We start from the raw sequence: 24,294 nt of genomic DNA, 5'->3' as shown, positions 1-24,294 counted from the left end.
GTTGTCTTTTGGACTTGCACGATTCAAGTCTCTATAATCCACACACATTCTTACTTGTCCATTTTTCTTTGGTACAGGGACAATGTTTGCCACCCACTCAGGGTAATTAGATACCGTAAGGAACACTGCATCAATTTGCTTCCTTACTTCATCGTTTATCTTGATCAACATATCTGGTCTCATTTTCCGTAACTTCTGCCTCACCGACTTGAACTTTGGGTTGATTGGTAGTTTGTGCACTACAATGTTTGTATCTAAACCAGGCATATCTTGATAGGACCAAGCAAAAACATCAGCATATTCATTAAGTAACTCTGTCAACTTTTTGCGACTCTTTGAAGACATCTTAGTGCCTATTTTAACCTCTTTGGCCTCGGCTTGTGATCCCAAGTTAATTGTCTCAGTTAATTCCTCATGGGGTCTAACATCTTTTCTTATTCTTCTAACATTCTTAATAACTCAACAGAGGGCTCATCATCCATTTCCTCACCAGACTCGACGTTGTATATAGGTGTATCGAGCTTGTATTTCGAATCATTATCACATTCAATCTCAGTATTACTGCTTAAGGCATAATACGGGAGAAAACAAAGGAAAAGGAAACAAATGAATAAATTGGCCTAGAGAATAACAAAGGAAAGAAACAAAGTGAATGAATTTAAACTTTATTGATGTGGAAGAATTATAGACAAATGATACATCTGGATAGAATACACAGGGGAATAGAAAATTAATTTATTAATTAAGAAAATGAGGGGAAAAAACAATTACTTTGACTTATTATTTATAAAAGACGGTAGCTCTAACACGCTCCAATTGCTCAGTTCGAAACCGTCTGGGCACGAGAAGATAAAAGGCCCGGCTTGCTCTCTTTCTTCTATCACTGCTGCCACTGCAGAACTCTCATTGTACTCTTGATGGATTATGCCGACACTTCTGAAAGAGTGGCTGAGAGGTGGAACAGTCCTCCTTAGGTAATCATGCTCCCTATTCTCAAATCTTGCTAAACGTTTTGCTTTTTCACGGTTCTACACTCTGGTGATGTCACCTCTATTTGGCTTATGCCCCTAGCCCGAACCTCCTTGTATTTTTAGCCATCCTCAGCAGCTTATCTAAACTCCCATTGTCTCCTTTAAAGGCGGCTTCTAAAAGACGTGGCTTAGGTCTTCCAAACTTCCTAGGTAAAGTTGTAGCATTTGCAATCTCGAATGATAGGAATGAAGACTTAAAAGCTTCTTTTGCTGCTTCAACGTATGGCATCGAACCAAGCCTTGAGACTAGAATGTCTTCTTGTCCCGATATGATCACCGACTTTTGGTCAACCGCAAATTTAATTTTCTGATGTAGAGTAGATGGAATTGCCCCTACCGAATGTATCCAAGGTCGCCCCAACAAAAAACTATAAGCTGATGTAATGTCCATAACCTGAAATGTTATGTCAAAGGTGCAAGGACCTATCTTGATCGGGATCTCAATATCCCCAACAACAGCGCTGCAAGCTCCATCGAAAGCTCTTACTATCACAGTACTAGGTCTCATACGGGACATATCAACCGGTAACTTCTTTAGCATGGATCTTGGCATTATGTTTAAAGAAGATCCATTGTCCACAAGGACTTTTGCTATTAGGAAGTTTTTACACTTAACTGAGATGTGGAGAGCTTTAGTATGTCCTGTAACCTCTGGTGGTATCTCCTCATCTGTAAAAGTGATGGAGCTAGATGCCGTTATATTCCCCACAACGTTGCTCAAATTATCCAATGTTATGTCTTGTGAAATGAAAGTCTGCTTCAAGACCTCTAACAGTGTATTCCGATGCGCTTCAGAGGATAACAGTAAAGATAATATGGAGATCTTTCCAGGTGTTCAACCTAATTGTTCAATAACTTTGTATTCACTTTGCTTCACTAGCTTTAGAAACTTTTGAGTCTCTTCCTCAGACATAGGTTGTTTAGGACTTGCATCCTTTACAACAATACCGCTAACTATTATAGGAGGAGTCCCCTCGAGACTACCAGTAGTTTCGGTTGTAGAATCTCGTGCAAGTTAGGTTGTGGTTGTATTGGCTGCAAGCAGAACGTAGGCGCTTTAGGTGTGTGTGACCATGCACTCTCACGGAATGGAATGTCGTATGTATGATAGAGGTGGTGTGGTGATTGACCTTAATGCTAATGGTTATCCCCAAGGTTCAACGAATGAATAAAGCTATGATTGTACCCGGATAGAGATGATGGTCTTCTTCTTCTGTCTCCAAGCCGGCCAGCCAGTTCATCATAAATATCCTCGTTGAGTTTGACCTTCCCTTTCTTATCTTTCTCTACCTTCTCTTTCTTCTTCTCACTTGCTTTCTCTTTATTCTTTTCACTAGCAGGCTCATTCACGTGCTTTAGCAAGCTATCCGGTGTATAACATCTCTCAGTTCGTGTCAAACCTCCTACTCATGTGATATTGTCAACTGGGAGTGAAGGTGATGATACCTTTTGTCTTATAGTTACCTTGCACTCATATCTCCAAGGCACTGCTTTGGAACTTTTATACTCGAAAGGAGCTGGGACCGTGATAGTGATTGGTTTCCGACTGCAGCTGGGTTCATCTGACTTTTCACGGTAAAAGATGGTGAGAGGTTTTTGCTTAAGAGCATCACTCGAGCCCTCAGCAACCAAGATATCCTCCATGACATTTATCCCTATCTTCAGGTGAGATTTTGTAACAGTAAGGACTTTTGAGTCTAACAACTCTTGAACTCTCTTTTGAAAATGGTTGCATTACTCTACAGAGTGTCCTTTCGCTCCAGCGTGGAACGGGCACGTCAGACTTTCATCATACCCTTTATACTCGAGGTTTTGGCATAGGTACTCCACTGATACATATCCACCGCCCAAGAGAATTTCAAATAGCTCCTCCATAGGGGTTGTAATATCGACAACCTTACTCTTCGATTCGATCCCTTGGCATTCGATTTCATTTATTTGGACATTCTGATGATTCGGCAGTGGATTCTTACTTACATCAGGCCCATTTTCTTTTTTAAAGTTCAACCAACCTGCCTTGATTAAAGCTTGAACTCTATATTTCAATGCAGTGTAGTTCTCTGTTGGATGCCCTATGGCTCCTGCGTGATAGTCACAACGAGCATTTGCATCATACCATCTTGGGTATGGAGGCTGGATCGGATCTACAGGTACATGTGCCAGCTGATTATTTTGAAATAACCGAGGTAGAAGCTCAGTATAAGTCATGGGGATTGGGTCAAACTGAGTCTGTTTACGTGCCCCTCTATTAGTTTGTTGCCCTTAAGTATAGAATGTATTATGCTGCTGACCCCTAGGTTGGAAATTTTGACTGGCCAGGGGTCGAAAATTTTGAGAGGCATAAGGGGAGTAATGTGAAGTTGCATTATTCACAAATGGTTGATTAAACCCATATGGCGTTGGGTAATAAACGGAGTGTATCGTGGTGTCCGACCGTACAATTGTTGTTTCCAAGAGTGTTGGTTTGCTCCCACCATTTGCACCTCACCTTCCTTCTTCTTGGAATGACTTGCCTTTTTTGCGGTTAATGACTCATCTGCAGTACTGGTTATCCGCCCATGGTTAACCCCGTATTCGATCCTTTCTCCGATGGTCATAATATCAGAGAAATTTGTGGAAGCACTTCCTATCACCCGATCATAGAAAGGATGTTTTAGGGTATTGATGAACATGGTAGATAGCTCCTTATCCATTAAAGGAGGTTGGACTTGAGCTGTCGTGTCCCTCCACCTTTGAGCATACTCCTTAAAGCTCTCTGTACTCTTCTTCTCCATTCTCTGTAAATCTAAGCGATCTGAAGCCATGTCTATGTTATACTTATATTGTTTTAGGAAGGAGTCGGCCAGATTCTTCCACGAGCCAACATGAGAGCTATCTAACTGCATGTACCAACGAGAGGTCGGACTAGATAAACTATCTTGAAAGCAGTATATCAACAATTTGTCATTTTGGACGTACGCTGCCATCTTCCTATAGTAGAATATAAGATGATTCTTAGGACAAGAAGAACCATCATACTTTGTCAAACTCTGGCACCTTGAAATTTTGGAAGGATTACTAATCCAGACACCAAGCACAATTGTGAGGCATCAATGTTGCCAAAAACGTCCATCCCCTCTATTGCTCTTAATCTTTCCTCAAGAACTTCAAACTTCTCGTTACTGGAGGCACTTTGTCCGATCGGGTCTATCTTGGTTGGGAGACCACCTAGTTAAGGACTGTAAGGAGTGACATCATTTGCTTGGGCTCTCGAAAAATGATGTTGGTTGGGATTTGCTGAGTACACTTAACAAAGGGATGCAGATACTGACCAACTGGGACGTCATACAGAGGGTTGTACATTGTATATTGTGGCATGAAACCCTTTGCCACTGGCCTAAGAAGTGGACCGTACCCAGGTGGATAAGGCGGGGTTTTTTGCGGCTCATGGACGGGGTAGCAGGATCCGTAGCCGCTTTGCCTCTTTCCAACGCGAGGAGGATGGCATCTAACTTTTCGCGCAACTCATCAATATCTTTCCTTGTTTTCTCCTGCTCAGCTTTTTGATCTTCTATCATTAATCTTGCCCTGTGTCTGGTAAGGTAAGTGCGATGTGGTGCTGGTGAGCGAGCTATCTTGAACAATCCTTTTGTTTTTAGAAAAATAGAAGACAAAAAGAAAGAGAAAGAAAACCATAAATAAATAAGTTCGTGGCTTTATTATAAATTGGGTAAATAAATAAATGAAGATTACAAGAAAACAAAAATTATGCCAAATTTGAACCTTAATGCTTAAATCATGAAATTGAAAGTACATTAAAGCAGATTGTCAATAAAATTGTTCCCAATGCTCTAGATCTCGCCGAAGTTTGCCCAAGAACTTCAGTGTGCTTTTGCCATTCGACTGTGTAGGGACAATGGCAGACGTGAGAACTCGTGCCTCTTCAGCTAAACCATCTGCCCTACGGGATGCTTGTCTGACTTGAGTGAGCACATGTTCTGAATTATGACGTAACAATGTGTTATCGTGCCTCACATGGTCTAATTCATACCCCACTTGGTTATATTGTTCCTTGATATAGGTATAATACTGCATTAACCCATCAGCAGCATTCTTGGTTTTATCGAGATGATTCGTAAGCACCTGAATAGTTTCTCTCAAACTTTGATTTTCTTTGGCATACTAAGCTAACTGTACCTCTTTCTCCTCCAACACAATGGCTTTTTCACGAAGGGACATGATTTCTGTTTGTAAAGAAGCCATTTGTTGTGATATTTGATTGTCTCGCACCATCAAGGCTGCTTGTGAGCTCTCTTTGTACATTCTTCTGTTAGGGTCCCGAACCTCTACTTCCAACGGTCTATTTTCTTTTCCTTGGTAACTGACCTCCCTTCTTGCCTGTTGTAATTCCAGCTCAATGCTTCGAGGTAGATTTTGATTGTACCCTAGTTGTAGTCTTTCTTTAGCTGATGTGGGGTTCCCTTCTCGCAACTCGTACTCTATCTTGCGAACCTTCCGCTGAGTGGACTTATTTGGGCTCATTTCGGTAAGAATTCTCCTAACGGGAACTTCTAGCTTCCCTTTGTCCTTGTCGGTTGGTATGACAACCACAGTTTTTCCCCTATTCGAATGCCACTGTCCGTAACCTTCAAATGTACTATCGTGGTAATTGCCACTTTGAATTGTAACAATCGCTTTCCACGCCTTTACGATATCTTGAGATTTGTTTTTACAAAATTCAACATCATAGGCGAATTCAGAGTTTCTTAAATCTTGTGTGGTTGGGATAAACTGACGTACCCATATCTGGCGCAATACCATTAATGGGGCATAAGATACACATCCTCATGGACCCAATAATGGTAAACTGTGAAATTTACCACACCTATACATCATAGATTTGGTTGACATCCATCGGGCCCTCCACTCCACGTCTTCTAGCCTTAGTCCTGCGAAGAAAATGTTCCACTCTTATTTCCCTGAGTGGATTTGACTCCAATCCCTTAGTTGAATTCAAGGATGAGATTTTGTAATCTACTCCACGATCTTGAAAATTTAACCTGAGGACACTTGAACTCTGGTGGGCAATTTATATGGCTGAGGATCCAAATGTATAGCAGCTGAGCACAGCTTATAAAGTTCCCTACTCCTCTCGATCTACAAAAATTTAGTGCTCGGAAGATTTGTGCAAGGATGGGTATTACGAGATTAACCCCCATCTCTACCTTGACAAATAGCTTAACCACTCGCTCTTCAACGTATCCACTAACTTTAGGGAATAAAACCAAGTTGAATAAGCACAGAGCTAACAGCGGTAGCTCCCTTTCTTCATTAACGAATCTCTGCTAAAGACACAGGATATATTATATCGGCAAGCATGTGTTTTCTCCCTTCCTTTTCACATGTTTTTTAATCTCACCAACATATATCTTCCCTGCAAGCAGCGATACTGCCCTTTTCAATGTAAACCCATCATCATAGGAATAAACCTCAATTTTCTCTTGCAGTGGTATTTGTAAGAGAGTGTGGTATTCCTCGATAGTTGGGGTTATATCCATTGAGCTAAAAGTGAAGCATCTATAGGCTGGATCCCAATGTCGAACTAATGCTCTCAACATTAAGAAGTTGACTTGCAGGTACATAAGCTGCGATATGTGGCCATATTTTTTTATGAACTGGGTCTTTTTGTCTGGTCTTAAGCCTTCCCACAATTGTCTCAAGACATCCAACTGATTTTCTGGGAACGTCACACTTTGAAAGGGCATGATGACATTCTGTGATAATGCATCACCATGAGTATGCTGCATGTTCTCTGACCATTGACGAACAGTTTCTTGGTCTTGTTCTTTCCACTCTTGGGTAGGAGCCTTATTGGAACTCATGCTTTAATTTACTGTCAATGTTAATGATTTAAGACTTAGGTCAATTTTGGCACAATTGGCAGACAATAAATTGAAAGGAAACGGGAAAGTTGTGAAACTCTTCTTTTTATTGTTGTAAAAAATACGACGATTATTATAATAATAATAGTAAAAGTAAATAAAGTGTGAAATGAGAAACTTAGGTAAATGCATGAGACTCTTTTAAATGAATCACTTTATTAACACCAACCTAAACAAAACAAAAATAAGTAAATAAATAAATAGTGGAACTCTATGCTAAGATTAGTGTAAGGTTAATGTCTACACAACCTAGAGGAAAAACGGCCCCCAAATCTTCCATACGCTTTCGCAGTATGATCAACTTGAGTGGAGAATTTCATACGCCTGCACGGGAACCGAAATTCCACGAAGGTCACACTACTCAGTCTCCAATCTAATCTTAAAGGTAAAGCCTCGGTAGCAAGCTCGTGTATTGTGTGAGATGCATGATAATGCGAAATTATAAAAGCAAATAATAAGGACAATATGTACACACACAAAAAGAAAATTATGAACCAAAATAGTTTAAAACGGATAATAAACGACAAAAATATGGCTTGACTCTCAATATGTCCCTAGTGGAGTCGCCAAGCTGTCGCAACGTCTTCGCGACGCGGAGTGGCCGGCGTCATCCCCTGATGGGTCTCTTTCGAGATTAGGGTTTGAAGTCGCCACCAATCATCTACGAGGTGTGATTGGTCACCTATTTTAAAAACTCGGTCTACGAAAAACAGATTTTAGGTTCGGGAGTCGGGTGAGCGTAGGGAAGGTGTTAGCACCCTACGACACCCGTTCAAAAACGGTACCATATTTTAATTCACACTTTGTTATAAGATATGAATTAATAGATATGAGTGGCACGAAGGCCATTATTTTAGTGTAGGGCACATCGAGACTTGAACTTGTGACATCAGAGTCAATATACAAATTTCTTATCAATGTGCCAACACCTTAAGATATTACTTATTTTTTTTATATATAAATGTTTTAATATTTTAAATTTGTTAAAAAGAAACAAAAGTTTTTTTATTTAAAAAAATATTTTATTTAAAATAGCTGTTTTGTAAAAACAATGATAAAAAAATAACATTAATTTAAGCAAGCAAAGACTCGAAATTTGAGACATGTGAATTACTCCTAAGAAACGTACCACTATGCAAACATCACAGGATACAACCTAACTTTAATTCTTAACATACAAATCTTTATTTTGAAATTTTGTTTAAAAAAAAAAGAAAAATTAAAACTAAAATCGAAAAAAAAAACTTTATTTTGTTTTAGATTTGAAATCCCTATAACAAACTTCCTTAAAACTTAAAAAAAAACATTTAAAACAAACTTATTTTAAAGAAAAAAAATCATATTTAAAACAAACTTTGTTTTTTTTAAAAAAAAATCAAATTTAACACAAAATCATTTAAAAAAGAATCATATTTAAAACAAACTTATTTTCTTAAAAAAATCAAATCATATTTAAAAGCATTTTTTTTATATCATGTACTATAGTGAGGAAATCCTTAGTGTGCCCGCGGGTCTGAAACCGTGAATGAGCACTTGAGGTGGGAGCCAGATTGCCGGAGATCTATGCGTCGGTTGTAGAAGTTGTTCGTTATATTATTGTTTTCTGTCGGGATTATAGAGCTTTGCGTCGGACTATTGTGCTGCGGGTTGTCGGAACTTGTGATCTCCGGGGGACGTGTGCAGTCGAAGTATTGTCGGGGTCGCCGGTGTGGGGGAATAAGAAGAGAAGATGATGGTAGAGAGAAAGAAGGAAGTGAATTAAAATGTTTTGTTCCTCTTCTCTGTATGGAAAAAGAGGCAAGAGAAGAGAGAAAAGGGGAGGAGAAGAAGGAAAGGGGACACGTATGAAGGAAAAAATAAAAGGAGAGAAAAAATAGTTTTTTAAATCTTAAAGTCAATTAAATAAAATCCTAATAAAACCAATTATTTTGAAACAAAATCTAATTTTAAAACTTAATTTGATTTAATTAAAACTTCACATTAAATCTTATAATAAAGTAAATTATGTTATTTTAAACTAAATTAATAAACAAAATAAAATAATAAATAAATCAGTAATAATTTTTTTTAACGAAAGCCAGTCGGACCAAATACAGTGTCTACACGTACAATTTTGTATTTTATAAAATTATTGTAATTAATATGTTCAATAGTAAACTTTGAAATAATTGTCCTGTCAAAGCGATATTTTTATAAAATTATTGTAATTAATATGTTCAAGAGGTTGTGAGTTTTAGGGTTGCACATCAGTCGGTTGGGTCGGTTTTCAGGCGAAAATCCCTACCGACCAACTATAGGTCCGTTTCCAAAAATGGAATCCGACCGACCGACTTTCCTCCTTTCTCGCCGACCGACGTTTCGTCAGTCGATTATGGTCGATTTCGATTGGTTAACCGATTTCTTTTTTTTTTACCTCTTCTGAAACAGGGTTCGCAAATCAGATGAAGAGGAAGAACGAAGAAAAAAATATATGTTTCAGAAAAGTGTTCGAAATGGAAGAAGGGACCAAAAAATCTTAGATCTAAAAGAAAATAAAATATTTCATACCTAAAATCTTAGATCTGAGAGATAAAAGTACATGCATGAAGAAATCAAAGATTGGGAGAGCAAGATCGTCGGCATCAGCATCAACGACGGCATTGAAGACAAAAGTTGACAAAAGGGAGAGAAGATAGGGGAGAAAGATTACAGAGATCGATGAAGGGGAAAAGAGGTTAGGAGAAAGGGGGAGAGTGAAGAGAGAGGTTAGGAGAAAGGGGAAGAGTGAAAGAGGGGAGAGAGAGTGAGAGAGGGGAGGGAGAGTGTGGGAGGGGATGTTGGGTGTGTAGTGACAAAAATGGTTTGTAAACCCTAATTTGTTATATATAATAATTTTTTTAATAATTAAATTAACACCTATTTTGGTTGGGTCGGTCGGTTTTAAGGGAATTTTTTCGGCCAACCAACGGATCGAAAATCCAATAAATTCCCCATCGACCGACCGCTCCTATATATTCAAAACCGATCGACCAACCCCATTTCGATCGGTTTCGGTGTCGGGTTGGTTTTACCTCCCCTTGTGTGCACCGTTAGTGAGTTTGATCCCTGCCCCAACATGTTGTACTAAAAAAACTAATAATAATAAAATAATTGACCTAATTAAAAATTAATGAATAACATTATCCATTCTATCAATGTGCTGGTTCCAGAAGTGTCTGGATTGAAAATTATGCCACAACCTATGCATGTCAATGAATTCTCTTTAATTTGCATCTCTGAGTCCTCGTTATTCAAGATCCTCTTGCAAATGGCATCCTTCGTTGGTTGGGTGTTACAAGATGAATACAAACGTCTATTTTCTTTTGGCTTCTTTAAGTGCTGGTATGGGAGTTATTATTGGTGATGCTGATGGTTGTGTGTTACTAGTGGTACCAAAATTATAAGGTTTTCCATTGATTAGTAACACAAGTTGTAGCAATCAGAAATTCAAAGTTACGCCAAGCCAATCAATTTGCTCAAATATATAACATAATCATAATTAGAAGCCCAAGATACAGTATTATTAGGCATTCATCTTATTAATTCGTTCACAAGATCAACGAGTAGTTTGTTCATTTCTGAAGAAATTTTCAGGATCAACCTTCGTCTTCACACTCACCAATCTCTCAAAATTCCCTTTGAAATACTTCGCCCCATAAACCCTACCTTCCTCCACGCTCCAACGGGCGGTGCTCCCCACATCAATGTCCCTGTAATTCAGGAATGCCTCTCTCGGATTCTTCGACACATACGGCGTCATTGCTTCGTACAATTTTCTCGCCAATGAAATATTCTCTTCAGCCGCTTCATCGCCCCTTTCCTTCCAGTTCGTAGAGTACTGGAGTTTGAATTTCACTCCTACTCTGTGTGGAAATGGCGTCGCTGCCTCTGAAATCTGGCTCATCCTCCCTCCATAAGGGTTCCAAACGAGACTCACTTCCTTAATTTCAATGATCGTCTTCCAAATCGATTCTATCCCTTCTCTCGAAATGGGTTCCCTCACATAGTCCGATTTCCGTTTTGAGAAAAGGCAAAGATGGGATTTCCCTGCTAAGTAATGCCTCTGGGGCCGTCTCATTTGGGAAATTAAACCAAAACAGAAACATATTGAATCCAACTCATTTCACTGCACTCCTTCTTCTGCAATTTCAAACTGGGTATGTTCTGATTAACGATCTCCAAAAGTTTCTCTGTTGGCCCAAGATACAATCCGACCAATGACGTCTTCCCTGTCATCTGGCCCTTCTTCTTTCCTTTGGAAGCATGTAGCATCAGTCTTATGAAAACATTGTCATCCAACTTGTCTGCAACTTGCTGCCATTGCCAAACTACATCTGTTGCTCCTTCTTATATGGTTTTGTCAACTTTAAACACTGTCACTATTGAAAGGACTGGAACTAGCTTAATCTTCCATGAGAAAATGACTCCAAAGCTCCCTCCTCCTCCTCTAATGGCCCAGAACAGATCCTCCCCCATTTGTTGTCGGTTTAGAATCTGACCTTGTACATTTACAATTTGTGCATCCACAATGTTGTCCACAGAGAGGCTAAATTTTCTCATTAAATTGCCATATCCACCTCCTGAAAGATGCCCACCAGGGCCCATTGTCGGGCAGACGCCTCCAGGGAAGGCGCGGACTCTGCTCCTATTTGTAATGCCATAGTAAAGTTCCGCCATTGTGGCCCCTGATTGAACCCAAGCTCTTTGGTCTGCGATATTGACATTAATGGCTCGGAGATTGAACAGGTCAAGGACAATGAAGGGCTGTTGGGAGATGTAGGAAAGGCCTTCGTAATCATGGTCGCCACTACGGATTCTAATCTGTAGACCAACGCGTTTGGCACAAATAACAGTTGTTTGGACATGGGATTCGTGTTTAGCTATGACAATGACGAGTGACTTTGGGGTTTGGGGGGTCTGAAATCGAAGGTTTCTGATGTAAAAATTGAGAGTTGGTAAGAAAGAAAAATTTCTGGGGGTGAAGATGACTTCAGAGATGGGGAAATTTGGCTGCTTGTTGCTTGACAGGCATTGGAGAAAGCTCCGTTCGGTAGAATAACAAGTAGACACCCATGACGATAAAATTAAAATGACAGATAAATATATAAGGATTGAGGAAGATGATGATGAACTCCACATTTCTATAATGAAGAATAAAATGTTGGGAATTTTCTGAGTTGGGATGCTTTGTCCTGGGATCTTTATAAAGAGATACAAGGATGAAAAGTAATTTTATTTCTTGTTTTCTGTTATTTAAAAATTAGTTTATAAACACCATGGATGTGCTGTTTTTTATTTTCATTTTTTGTTTTCAAAATCTATATCAAAGTTGAAAAATTAAAAAGACAAATGTAATTGTTAAAAATAGAAAATTAAAAACTAAATGTTATCTTATTTGTTGAAACTATAATTTTTAAAGGTGAGCTGTGCTTTGTAATTTGTGATTCTGGTTTTTTTAATTACCTAAACAGCCATGTATTTATAAATGTAATGTGTTATGGCAGATTATATAGAGAGATTAATGGAAGTAATTTAAAATCCACGTCATACTTTTCCTTTTTTGAGATTAAATAAAAAAACAAGAACAATACCACACACAAACAGACGAAACAATATGGAAATAACGGAGTCGTTTTAAATGTGACCTGTAGAAGGTTATTTTCGACGCGTTTTATAAAATTTTTGTTTTTTATTTCTCATTTCTCTTGTTTTTTATTTATAATTTTTGAGAAATACAAGTATTTGATAAATGGTATTGTTTTGGAGAAAAAATTAGGAATAACAAAATAAGTTGTTTTTTGGATTCTTGCTTTTGTTTTCAAAAATTTCCATTTTTTATTCTTCATAATAAAAAATATAAAAAAAAATCTAACATAAACAATTTTAAATATATAATTTGAAATTAATCTCATATAAAGTTTTTATTTTTTTTAATAATGAAAAACAAAAGATAGTATCAACCTACCAAACATGTTTCTGTTTTCTTTTTCAATAAATAATAAAGAACATGAGATAAGAAACAATTAACAAACTTAATTCTATTTTTTTAAAATTAAAATGAGAAAACTAGAAATAAAAAACAAGAAACACAATTATTAAGGCCTTTGATAACCATTTTAGTTTTTGGTTTTTGGTTTTCTTAGTTTTTAGATTTTGGCTTTTGGTTTTCTTTTTTTAAAAAACAAAAATCATATATGTTTGATAACCATTTTTTGTTTTTTGTTTTTAGAAAACAAAAAACCAAAACATGTTTGGTAACCATTTTTAATTTTTTGTTTTTAAAAAGTTAGAAAATTGAAAATAGAGAGAAAATTTTATGTAGAGTAGAGTCAAAAATGGTGTGGGTGCGAGTGAGGTTACTCTCCCTCATTCTCGAGCTGGTGAAAATTTTTAGTCTCCGTCTCCACCTCGTTCTTGGGTCCGAGAGATGTTCTCGAGAAAAATTATTGGTTTTATAATTGTTTTTAATTATTTTTAGAATTCAAATATTAAAAAGTGTAATAGATATATATTAATTATTTAAAAAATGGAATCGGGGGCGGGAGAGGGTTGGGACATGCATTTTCTATTTTTGGGACCTGACCGTGTGGAAATTTTTGTCTTCCCTTAATGTAGAGACATGAAAATAGAGATGTAAATAAATTATTGGGAGATAAATTTTAGAGACATAAATAAAAATATTTAGAAAAAAAATAGTTAAAGAAAAGTTAAAGACAGAAAGAGAAAAATTTTGGAGAAAAAAATAAAGTTGAGAGAAAAATATTTGTTAAAGAAAAATATATAAATTATAAAGAAAGAGAAAATTTATAATGGAAACAAATTCAGAGATAAAAACAAGATTCAAAATATAATTTTTATAGAAAATAAATAAATATACAGATAAATAAAAATTACACTGAAAAAAATTGAACCAGAAAATAAAATATAATTTTTAGACAAAAAATAGATTACGAAGAAAAATAAAAGTTATAAAATATGAAATTTTAGAGAGAAAAAAATCAGGATAAATATTAAATTTTTAAGGAGAGAAATGAAACTGGTATGTTAGAAAAAAAATACAGAAAAATTTGGAGAGAGATAAATAACAATAAATATTCAAAATATGAAAATTTTAGAGAGATAAAAATACAGTTTGTAGAGAGAAATTTAGAAATAAGAAAATTTTAGAGTGAAAAATAAAATTTCTAAAGATAAAGTATGAGAAAGAAAAAAAAAAGTTGAGTAGGCGAAGAAAGAATGAGATTTTGAAAAACAAAACCTTATTTTTGAAAACTATTTTTTTTTTTTAAATTCACATAGAATTTCAAAATGGTTTTTGAAAAACAAAAAACAGAAAATTGAATTGGTCATCAAATTTTTTAAAAACTAAAAACAAAAAACGAAATGGTTATCAAACGGCCCCAAATAATTTATATCTTAATTAGTTGAACTATGCTCAGATTTGATAACAACTTTAATGGTGGTTGATTAGCAGTGTTCCTCCAATAAAAATTAAGATAAAAATTAATGGTAAAGAATAAATTTGGTATATAATTTATGAATGGGATCTCTAACCCTATTTGATTAATGAAAGTCAGATACCCTTCGTTTTTTCTTTTAATATTTCAGTGATTATAATAAAGATGTCACTTGGGCTACATTTGATGGAATATTATCCACAACCATATTTGAAAGTCAACTTGAAAAATTACACAACCATTTCGTGGTTAGGGAATGAAGCTTGTACTTTGCTAAGAAATCATCAACCTAATTGCCTTCGCAAAAAACATATAAGAAGGAGATTGAATCAAAAGTTGCCCTGTGATTCTTGTGTGTTTCCCGACACCAGATGTTGTAGGGTTAGACGGTTGCCATGTGAAATTAGTTGAGGTGCGTGTAAGCTGGCCCGAACACTCACCGATATAAAAAAAAAAATTGAACAAAATGTGTGATCTAAAAAATCGAGATACCCTTCATTTGGATTTATATGGAAAGTAATCATAATCAACGAGATTTAAAAAATAAAAAATTAATTTTACCATTAGCATAATTCAATTGATCACAATAAATTACTAACCTCCCTTTTTCCGAGAGGATTAAATTCTCTATCATTGTTGAACTAAAAACAAAAGTAGATTTTTTATTCAAGTCTAAGATTTTAAAAGGCGAAGTATTCTTGAACAATGAGAAATAACACATCTTATTTTTTTTTCTATTTTTTTTACTAATTATAATTGTTAACGTCAAAAGACCATAGTTTAGTATGACATTAGTAAACGTCTTTCGTGGATTAAATATTCGAAATTCCACATTCATATTTGTAATGTAATATTTTCGACAAATACTAATAATAACAAAAAAAAATCATACATGATTATAAGATTACTTTTATTTGTGCATCGAGAAAGTTTTAATTGGTGGAATGTGATTGATCCCAATATTCTTTTGGATTGATAGAGTTTAACTCGTGTGGAGTCCATTTGTCACTATTTGTGAAGATTTCGTGTCGGACAACTTAGACTAAGGAAACCTGCACATCAATTATGGTATTTTATAAAATGGTTATCGTGGACGTGAGGTTGTACTTTATACTTTCTACTTGTATATGTTATTAAATAGAGAAAACAAAAAAAACAGAATCGGGAGGAATTTAAAAGTTACCATTTTCTTTCTTTCTTTTTGAGAGTTCAATAACACACGCATGTGTGCTCAGTTAAAAATTACCATTAACAATATTTAAAAAGAAAATATCAATTCAAACATAGTTTAATGGATAAATGAACCTATTACACCTTCATTATGATTAATTTTTTAACTTTTTAAGGGAATATTTGTACTAAATCAAATTGAATATGTTGAAAAATTCTATCTGAATAAGTTGAAAGTTTGTTCGATTTCATGACCGCATTTATGTCGAGTTCTCTGAGAGCATTTTTTAACTACAGGGATCTCGACATCTGGGAATTATAGGGTGACAGAGGAATTTGGAAGGAAGTCGTAGGATTTAATAAAATAAAGAAATTCAAATTGAATTTGAAATTGAAAATCCCTCAAGGATTTAAGATACTTGAAACGTATAATCAAAGTTCTCGAGAATTGTATTCACAAAGATTATCATATGGATTAAAACAATTAGAACTAATGTGGTACAATTGTCTGAGTGGATATTTGTTGAAAGAAGGTCCATGTGTTTTTATAAGAAAATCACAGTCGGGATTCGCCCATTATAACTGTATATGTTAAGAAAGAATTTGAGACAAAAAATCTTGGAAAAATACATTTTTTGTCTTGGCTTTCAAATTGAGTATTTAGCAGATGAGATATTTGTCAATCAGTCAACCGAAAAGTTCTAAAAAGGTTTATATGGACCAAACATCTCCATTGAGCATTCCAATGGAAGTTCGTTCACGTGATGTGAATAAAGATATATTTCAACCTCAAGAAGATAATGAAGAATTTATTGGTCATAAAGTATCATATCTTAGTGCAGTTGCTGCACAACATTCCATGAGGGGAGCAAATATATTTTAATCATTTTTAGTTTATTAAAATTATATGAAAAATGTACTCTTTTTCCTCCACTAAGATTTTTTTCCTGTTGGATTTTTTTCCTAGTAAGGTTTTAATGAGGCATATATCCTATAAATTATGGGCATCTAAGGGGGAGTATTATAAATATCATTTCTAGATGTCCATACTTATTTGGTGTCTAACCGGACACAAGACACTTGTTGACATTTCTTGTGCCCAAGTTTCATTGACTTGGTGCTCGAGTTTAAATGCCTATATAATCCCGAGGCAAAATTAAGGGAGATAAATAAGTGAAGGAAAATAAATTCATTTTCCATAATTTTATTTACCTTTGATATTTTCTTGTTTATTTTAACAGTGCCTTGATTTTGTTCTTCAATTTCACATCTCACATGAGACATTTGAATTTTTTTTCTTTGTTTTTAGTACACATGAGATATTTGAATGATTAAGGATTCTTCATTTCCCAATGTCAAACTTGGGAAGTCGTGATGAAGAGTCATGTCAGCTCTCCATTGGAATTGGTAATTTTCTACACTATTTTCAAAGAGTGGCATGGTAAATTAAATAAAATAATATATCACCATATTTGGGAGTTTTTTTTTCAATATAGTCCCTATTATTTGAGAAGTTACAATTTAGTCCGCTGTGATTTGACATTTTTCGATTTATTACCTTGTTATTGATGAATGTTAAAATTTGTTGATAATTAAACTTGGACAAAATACTATAAATTTTTTCTAAAATTTAGAGGATAAAAAAGGTCCTCAATGGAAAAAAACTCGAAATTTTTATCAACGACTTAGAAATTTGGGAGAGGAATTATGACATTTTTCCTCCTATAAATTTTGGCCAATTCACTAAATACTATGTCATGTAAGTTTATTATCAACCAATTTTAACATTTACTATAGTAAGCCACTAAATTGAAAAATATTAAAACATTAATTACTAAATTGAAACTTTTAAAACAATAAAGACTAGATTGAAAAAAAAACATCTAACATTAGGAACCAAAACATATATTTAGTCTCTAATTATGTATTAGTATCTACTATCTACCCCTTTAATTCTCATTTATATAATTCTATAATGAAAATGTGAATCTTATTGACTTTTACACTCACGAGTAGGAATTAAAAATGTCCCTCGATATATTCCTAAGTCGAAGAGTTCGACAATGTCATTAAGGTTCAGCCAAAACGAGCATATCGGTAATTAACATATATATCCAACCAAAAGATTGTGAGTTGGATCCCCCACTCCCACATGATAGAAAGGAACAAAAACGTGAGCGTTAGGATTCGAACCTACGCGGGCAAAGCCCACATGATATCTAGTCATGCCTGATAACCACTCCGACACGCCCACCACATGCTTGGATGCATACATTTAATTATATAAATTAACATTGTAACAAGATTCTGGAATCTTTTTAAAATATTTGAGGAGACGTTGACATGACAGTTTTTCTATTTTTATTTTTCTTAAACGATTATTTTATCGATTTATTTTATAATTACCAAAAAATTATATATAATTATACTTTTTACTTTTTGGTTTGGTCTATTATGTTTTATCGATTTTCAATTTAATAATTTGATACATGTTAAAATTGATTGATGATAGACTTATTTGACATAATACTTAGTGAGTTTGTGAAAATTTAAAAGAGGAAAGATATTATCAAATAGAGAAACATTTCTAATTCTTCTTCTAAATTTGTACGAAATTGGTTTCAAGTTTTCTTTTCTAAATTTCTATCAAAATCCCAAAGTATTTTGCCATGTAAGTTTATCATCATCTAATATTAATCTTCATGAACTATGAGACACTAAGTTGAAAAATAAAAAATATAAGGGACTAATGTGAAACCTTTAAAACAATAGAGACTAGATAAAAAACACTAAGGCATATATTATTTTTTTTGTTTCAGGATAATTTTTTTTCTAGAATTAAATAACGAATAATTAATTATAAGGTGTAGATGAAACCATCGATTTTGTGGATGATAATAAATGTTGAATTATATCCAAGTTGACATGTTATTTTGATAACATTTACTTGAAAAATACATATTTTGAAAGCAATCCTAAATACATGGTAAGAATCATTTATATATATATATATATATATGAAGAATAAAATAAACACAAATATAATAATATTATAGAACAAAGAACGTAATAATTAAATGACGACAAAGGAGAAAACAGAAAAGAAAACTAACCCGACCGACCAAATTGGGCAACTAACAGTGTCACACCTATGAAAAACCTTTTCATTTATGTAAAAGGTCTCCTTCTAGTTTTATGGTACCTAGACGGAATGAAGGGCAAAATCGTCAAACTAAATTTGACCTTCCGAAAGAAATAAAAACCATTTTATTTTTCGTTAGGTATTCTGGTAAACTGGTCTTAATGATTCATTAGAACTTAGCATTTTTTCTTTCAAAGAAAAATATTAAAAAAAAGAACATGTGTGACCCTAAAATTTTAAGTTTAAGGACGCATAAATCACCATTCAACCAAAAAACTTAAGACTCAATAAGTGGAAATCATAATAAATGGTAAGGAAATAATAATGCAGGAGTTAGAACACATGACCACCCGCTCTGATGTCATCTTAAAGGTGAATAAACTAGTAATCAACCAAAAAGTTTAGGCTGATGGATTAGGTAAATTTAATTCATATTTGGATATCTCTATTGGTTTTTTGGCATTTAAACTGAAATTAATTAATTTTAACTAATTGATTAATTAATATTTCGATGATAACCTAATTTTGTTTATTGATATTTTTAGCGTTTTAAAGTGTCCACAGCGTCGAGTTCGATACAACGATTTCAATGACTTTTTAATTACCCAAATCATAGCCCCCTAAGGTACATTCTAAGGCAAACTTGACTTGGCAGGCATGAACGTCGAAAGTGGCGAGGAGTCACTCGCCAACGTAGAGTGCACGTTTGAACTCCGAACAAAGAAGTTATGGGGATAAGAAGTTGAAAGAAAAATACATGTGGTGAATGACGTGGCAGTTGAATCATAAATATGGACCAACCACAAAATAACACAATATGAATTCTTAAAAAAAAAAAAGAGGAAAGAAAGAAGTGAAATGAAATGAAAAAAAAATGGAAAAAGAAATAGTCGTTTGAGCGGTTAGAAAGAGAAAAAAGAATATATATAATTATTATATTTCTATGAAATCTCTACCTTTCATTTTTAATGGTTAAAGGTCCAATAATCCAAATTTAATTATGATTTCAAATTTTTTTCTTACTCAATTCTCTCATATTTAAACAATCATTATCTCTCAAATTTGGACAACAATTCACTCCAAATTTTCTCTCCAATTTCTCTAATGTTTCAAATTTCATTCGAGAGAGATTTTATTTCGAGAGATTCTTGAGCTTGTAAATTTGATTTCTCTTAGCTAATTCAGGACATTATTTGTAAGAATTTTTCTTACAAATTTGTGAGAGCATAAATTTGTATATCTACTATTTACGAGAGTTTATAAGCTTTTTCTTCAAATTATTTGTTGATGCAGAAATTTGGCCTATCAAGATTACCAAGTTCGTACCAATCTTCTATAATAAAAAGGATCGACGAAACCTACAAAATAAAATGATTACTCACCAGTGTGGTGCTAGCCACACAAACTCTGATGCTTAAGTTAGAATTGGAGTTTTATGTGAAGCATTGCAAAGAGTAGAATTTTGCAGTGTACCTTGATTGTGAGATTTCTCTCTTTATTTATTGATGTCAAAAATCGAGGGTTGACAGGATATCTTCTCTTCTAAAATAGTTTGGGCTTTGGAGATAGTGAGGGATCGGATCCCGCAGCGGAAGCACGCGAACGCAAGTGCTTCGATCTTGTTTTAGAATTGCAACAAAGAAAAGACACATAAGTATGAATAACAAGAAGTTAGTGTTACATACCTTTGAAAAGACACCTCTTCAATGGAGATATCAACGTCACCACAAAGTCTTCCTTGCTATCCTCTGGACGTTAAGAACTCGATTTGTGGGAATCGTCTTATAATTGGAAGGGAAATCGAGAGAGCGAGAGAGATTTTCTTGTCGGAGTTTCGAAAACTCAATAACCGAGGACCAGGGACTATTAAAAGGAATTGGGAGAAACTCCCTTTTATAGAGAAGGAGGAGTGAGGGGAAGTCACCACTTCCCCACTCACTTCCCCACTTTCCACCATTGGAGGTTACCTCCCATTTTCTTTTTCTTTTTTTTTTCCTTTTTTTCCTTTTATTTTAATTAAAATAATAATTAATTGAATCTAATTTAATTAATTAAAAAGAAAAAATTATTAATTTCATTAAATTAAATCTAATTTAATTTAACCAAATTAATATATCACATTAATTTAATTAATTTAATTAAATCATATTCAATTAAATTAAACTTAAATTAATCAACTATATTAAAATCAAATTCTAATATCCATCTCTCTCATAATTTTGAATCTAATTCAAAATTAACGTTATATTATAATGTATCAACATACATTATATTAATTGCATCTCATACGATCAACCTTAATTCCCTTTAACTAATTTGAACAATTCAAATTATTTTCAAGACTAACTATTCTTAACTATCATTTACAAGCTAGCAAGGGAACTTAATGGTCCTACAGATTGGAAGTTCCAACGATACGAGATTAATTGATTAAACTCATTAACCATATTAATCAACATTCGTTAACTGTCGGTCACTCCACTAAAGACCCACAGTTGCACTCTTCTCACTGTAGATTTAATGTTCTTAATTACCCTTTACGAGATAGCAAGAGGACCTAATGGACCTATAGATCAGAAGTTCCAATGTTATGAGATTAATTGGTTAAACTCATTAACCACCTTAATCAACAATACGTTAACTATGGGTTACTCCATTAAAAACCCGTAGATGAACTCTTCTCATTATAGAATATTTCTGTGTCCATGGATATCGACCATTAACAGCAAGTCAATCCTTCACGAGTGTTCGTAACCACAGCTGGGTCAAATTACCATTTTACCCTTGTGTTACATCTTGTACCTTATGTACCATTGATCCTCTAATGAACAATCTGGTTATGGTCCAACCAATAACCGGAAGTCCTTCTCGGGCCAGTGAGAGGGGGGGGCCCTTGTTCAAGTCCCGGAGTCAGCAGTCAAAAGAACACTCATCTACATACCCTGAAGTCGGGAAGGAGTGAATTCCATCTTGTGTAGTTATGTTCCTAGCTCTCCACTCGGTCTCGTCCCCAAAATGGTAGGTATATTGAGTCGGCAACTTGAGTCACTCTCACCCATACAAATCAAAGGACTAGCCCTAACAGGCAGGAGTCCATAACTCACTTAGAATTGAGATCGAGTTACCTGGTCATCCTATTGAAATATTAATCTATTAGCTAACGGTGTTATAGCTAAAGAGTAATTATTTCGTGGTCCAGTCTTATAAAAACTCATTGTATAGGATACCCCCACTCGCATGTCTCCACACGAACGACTTGGATCAAGTCATTTGTAACTATTACAAAGTGGGCCATATTTATAGTGTTACCAGGATAAGGTACTTAATCTTATCCATATACTATAGACCCTTTAGGTTACTACAGGAACATTATCCACCTGTATATCGAATATATACTGTATATCTGTTATATACTGTTGCAGTTACATGACATAACCTCGGATGTTAGTTTATTGGATTTGGGTTAATGCAATTCTATCAATAACAACTTTATTGAATGAATATTTGTTTTATGTTTACAAACCACGAGTTTAGGGCATAAAACCCAACAGATAGCACTAGTGCGGATCAGACAATACAAGAGAATGGGAGTCGGCCCATCAGTTGGCTTATTGGCGGAGCTCGAAAAGCCTGGGAGTCGGCCGGGACCTGGTCATGCCCTAGACTTGGTCATTCACAACCTAACAACCTACCCTCTAACTAACAAATACCCGTTAATGCGCAGCTCGACGTGTTTCACTTCCGAGACACCTGAACATGAAAACCCACAACTCCCGTTGCTAAGTTTCCAAGTAGTAAAAACAAGATGTAGGCAAGATTAGGGGATTCCATTCCGGAGAATACACAAAATACTATAGAAAAGTACTAATCCCAAATGAAGCAAGTCAGCAACCATAAGCCCTCCCGGGTCAATATAGAAGCTAGCAAACAGAACAAAGTGGCCAACAATGTTCAATAAGATATCAGAAATTAATACAGCTTCATTTAAAAACGAATAAAGTAGATAGAGGTTCAGTTTACAGCAGTTACAGCATGAGAATCTCCCCTGAAATGGGGTTTAGCTCATAAATGAAGAAGAAAATAAAATGGGTGAAAGAAGAAGACAACTCATCTTAGGGAAATAGTAAAGAAACTTAAAAAGAAGAAGATGACAGCTCGAAAATGCAGTAGAAAATCACTTCTGTCGTCAGCTTTCTGCCCCTGAAAATAGAGAGAATCCTCCCCCTTGTCATTTCAGGTCTCAAAAGTGTGTCTCCATTGGGATATGTGTGTGGTGGCTAGGGCAACACGCCCCTTTCATATCGAGTTCTAAATTTAGGACACCCAGCTGAAAATTGTACGGACATAAGTGAATCCCGTGTTTTTGGAATTAACTGTATGGTCACTCCATGCTCTGGCATCGCTATGCTCCAGCTTTTATATGCTCTATCTTGAAAATGCTTTGACTGCTCTTCTCTAGTTCAACACTTCATTCTCTTCTTAGCTCTTCTTTAAAAATCTGTGCAAATGAATCACAAATACGAGAGTTTATGCTGTTTTTGGCTAAATTTCTCAAGACTAAGGATATTTAGCTAAGAATTTACATTTTAACAATATTCATGCTAATTATAACATAAAACCGACACACTTTGACATTTTAATTCACATTTTCACCCAAATAAATACCAGAATAACTCTCTTTTGAAGAGTTATCATTTGGTCACTCCCTAGATTTGGTCACGCCCTTGACTTGGCCACTCCCTAGATTTGGCCATGCCCTGGACATGCTCATGCCTTAGAACTAGTCACGCCCTAGAACTAGTCACGCCCGAATCAGGTCATGCTTTCGGCCTTGGACCTATGATGTTGTTTGTCTGTCGGGTCTAATTTCGTCTTCCCATAACAGTAGTCTGATTACTCTTGTTTACAAGGGTAAAAAGAGGTTAATTTCATACTTTTTGACTTTATTTTACTTAGAAATAGTTCTTTATGGGTTAGTTTTATGTCCAATTCATACATAATCATTCTATCATGAGGGAAACATGCAAATATAAGTTTTTTGCGGCAAATAGAGATGAAACTAAAACAAAACTTACGTTTTCATGCAGTAAACTTCACCTAAGCACCAAGTGCCATCCATGCAAGGAAGGTTGAATATTTGGTTGCAAAATACTAGTCAAACAAGTTAAGAGCCAATGGTGGAGCATGAATTTCTCAACCGTTGAACCAACCTTGAGTTCCCTATAAATTCAGCTTGCTTCTCCTTCATTCTCATCAAGCTCTATTCCATTCTTGATCCCTTTACAAGCTTCTTTAGAGTTACTAGCATAGTTTAGGATTCCATAGTTCCGTTTTCGTTACTTGTAAGCGAATTTCCAGCTTAGTTCTTATTCCTTGTACTTTTTGAAACCAAAGTTTATAAAATTCCAACATTATCTACTTTTCATTTTCATTCTTGTACTAAGAGATCCTTGTAATTATTAATATTCATGTGGTTCGATCTCAAAACCAATTGACAATGAGAGGAGTAGCTCATGTCTATTATAAACCCTTGTTAGGTCCCTTATCTTTTCAAT

The 24,294-nt window shown here is 35.0% G+C and overlaps 2 pseudogenes; both read right to left on the bottom strand.

The window, feature by feature from the left end:
- Positions 1 to 1,059: 1,059 nt before the first annotated feature.
- LOC148208248 (uncharacterized) lies at positions 1,060 to 1,944 on the bottom strand (annotated as a pseudogene).
- An 8,582-nt stretch (positions 1,945 to 10,526) lies between these two features.
- On the bottom strand, positions 10,527 to 12,109 carry LOC111019614 (berberine bridge enzyme-like 14 pseudogene; annotated as a pseudogene).
- Between the last annotated feature and the right edge of the window lie 12,185 nt (positions 12,110 to 24,294).

Source organism: Momordica charantia (genome assembly GCF_013281855.1).
Source record: "Momordica charantia cultivar OHB3-1 chromosome 11 unlocalized genomic scaffold, Mcharantia_2.0 BLBB01000011.1, whole genome shotgun sequence".
Taxonomy (NCBI): domain Eukaryota; kingdom Viridiplantae; phylum Streptophyta; class Magnoliopsida; order Cucurbitales; family Cucurbitaceae; genus Momordica; species Momordica charantia.
The sequence above is the reverse complement of the archived record's forward strand: the minus strand, read 5'-3'. Positions and strand labels throughout refer to the sequence as shown.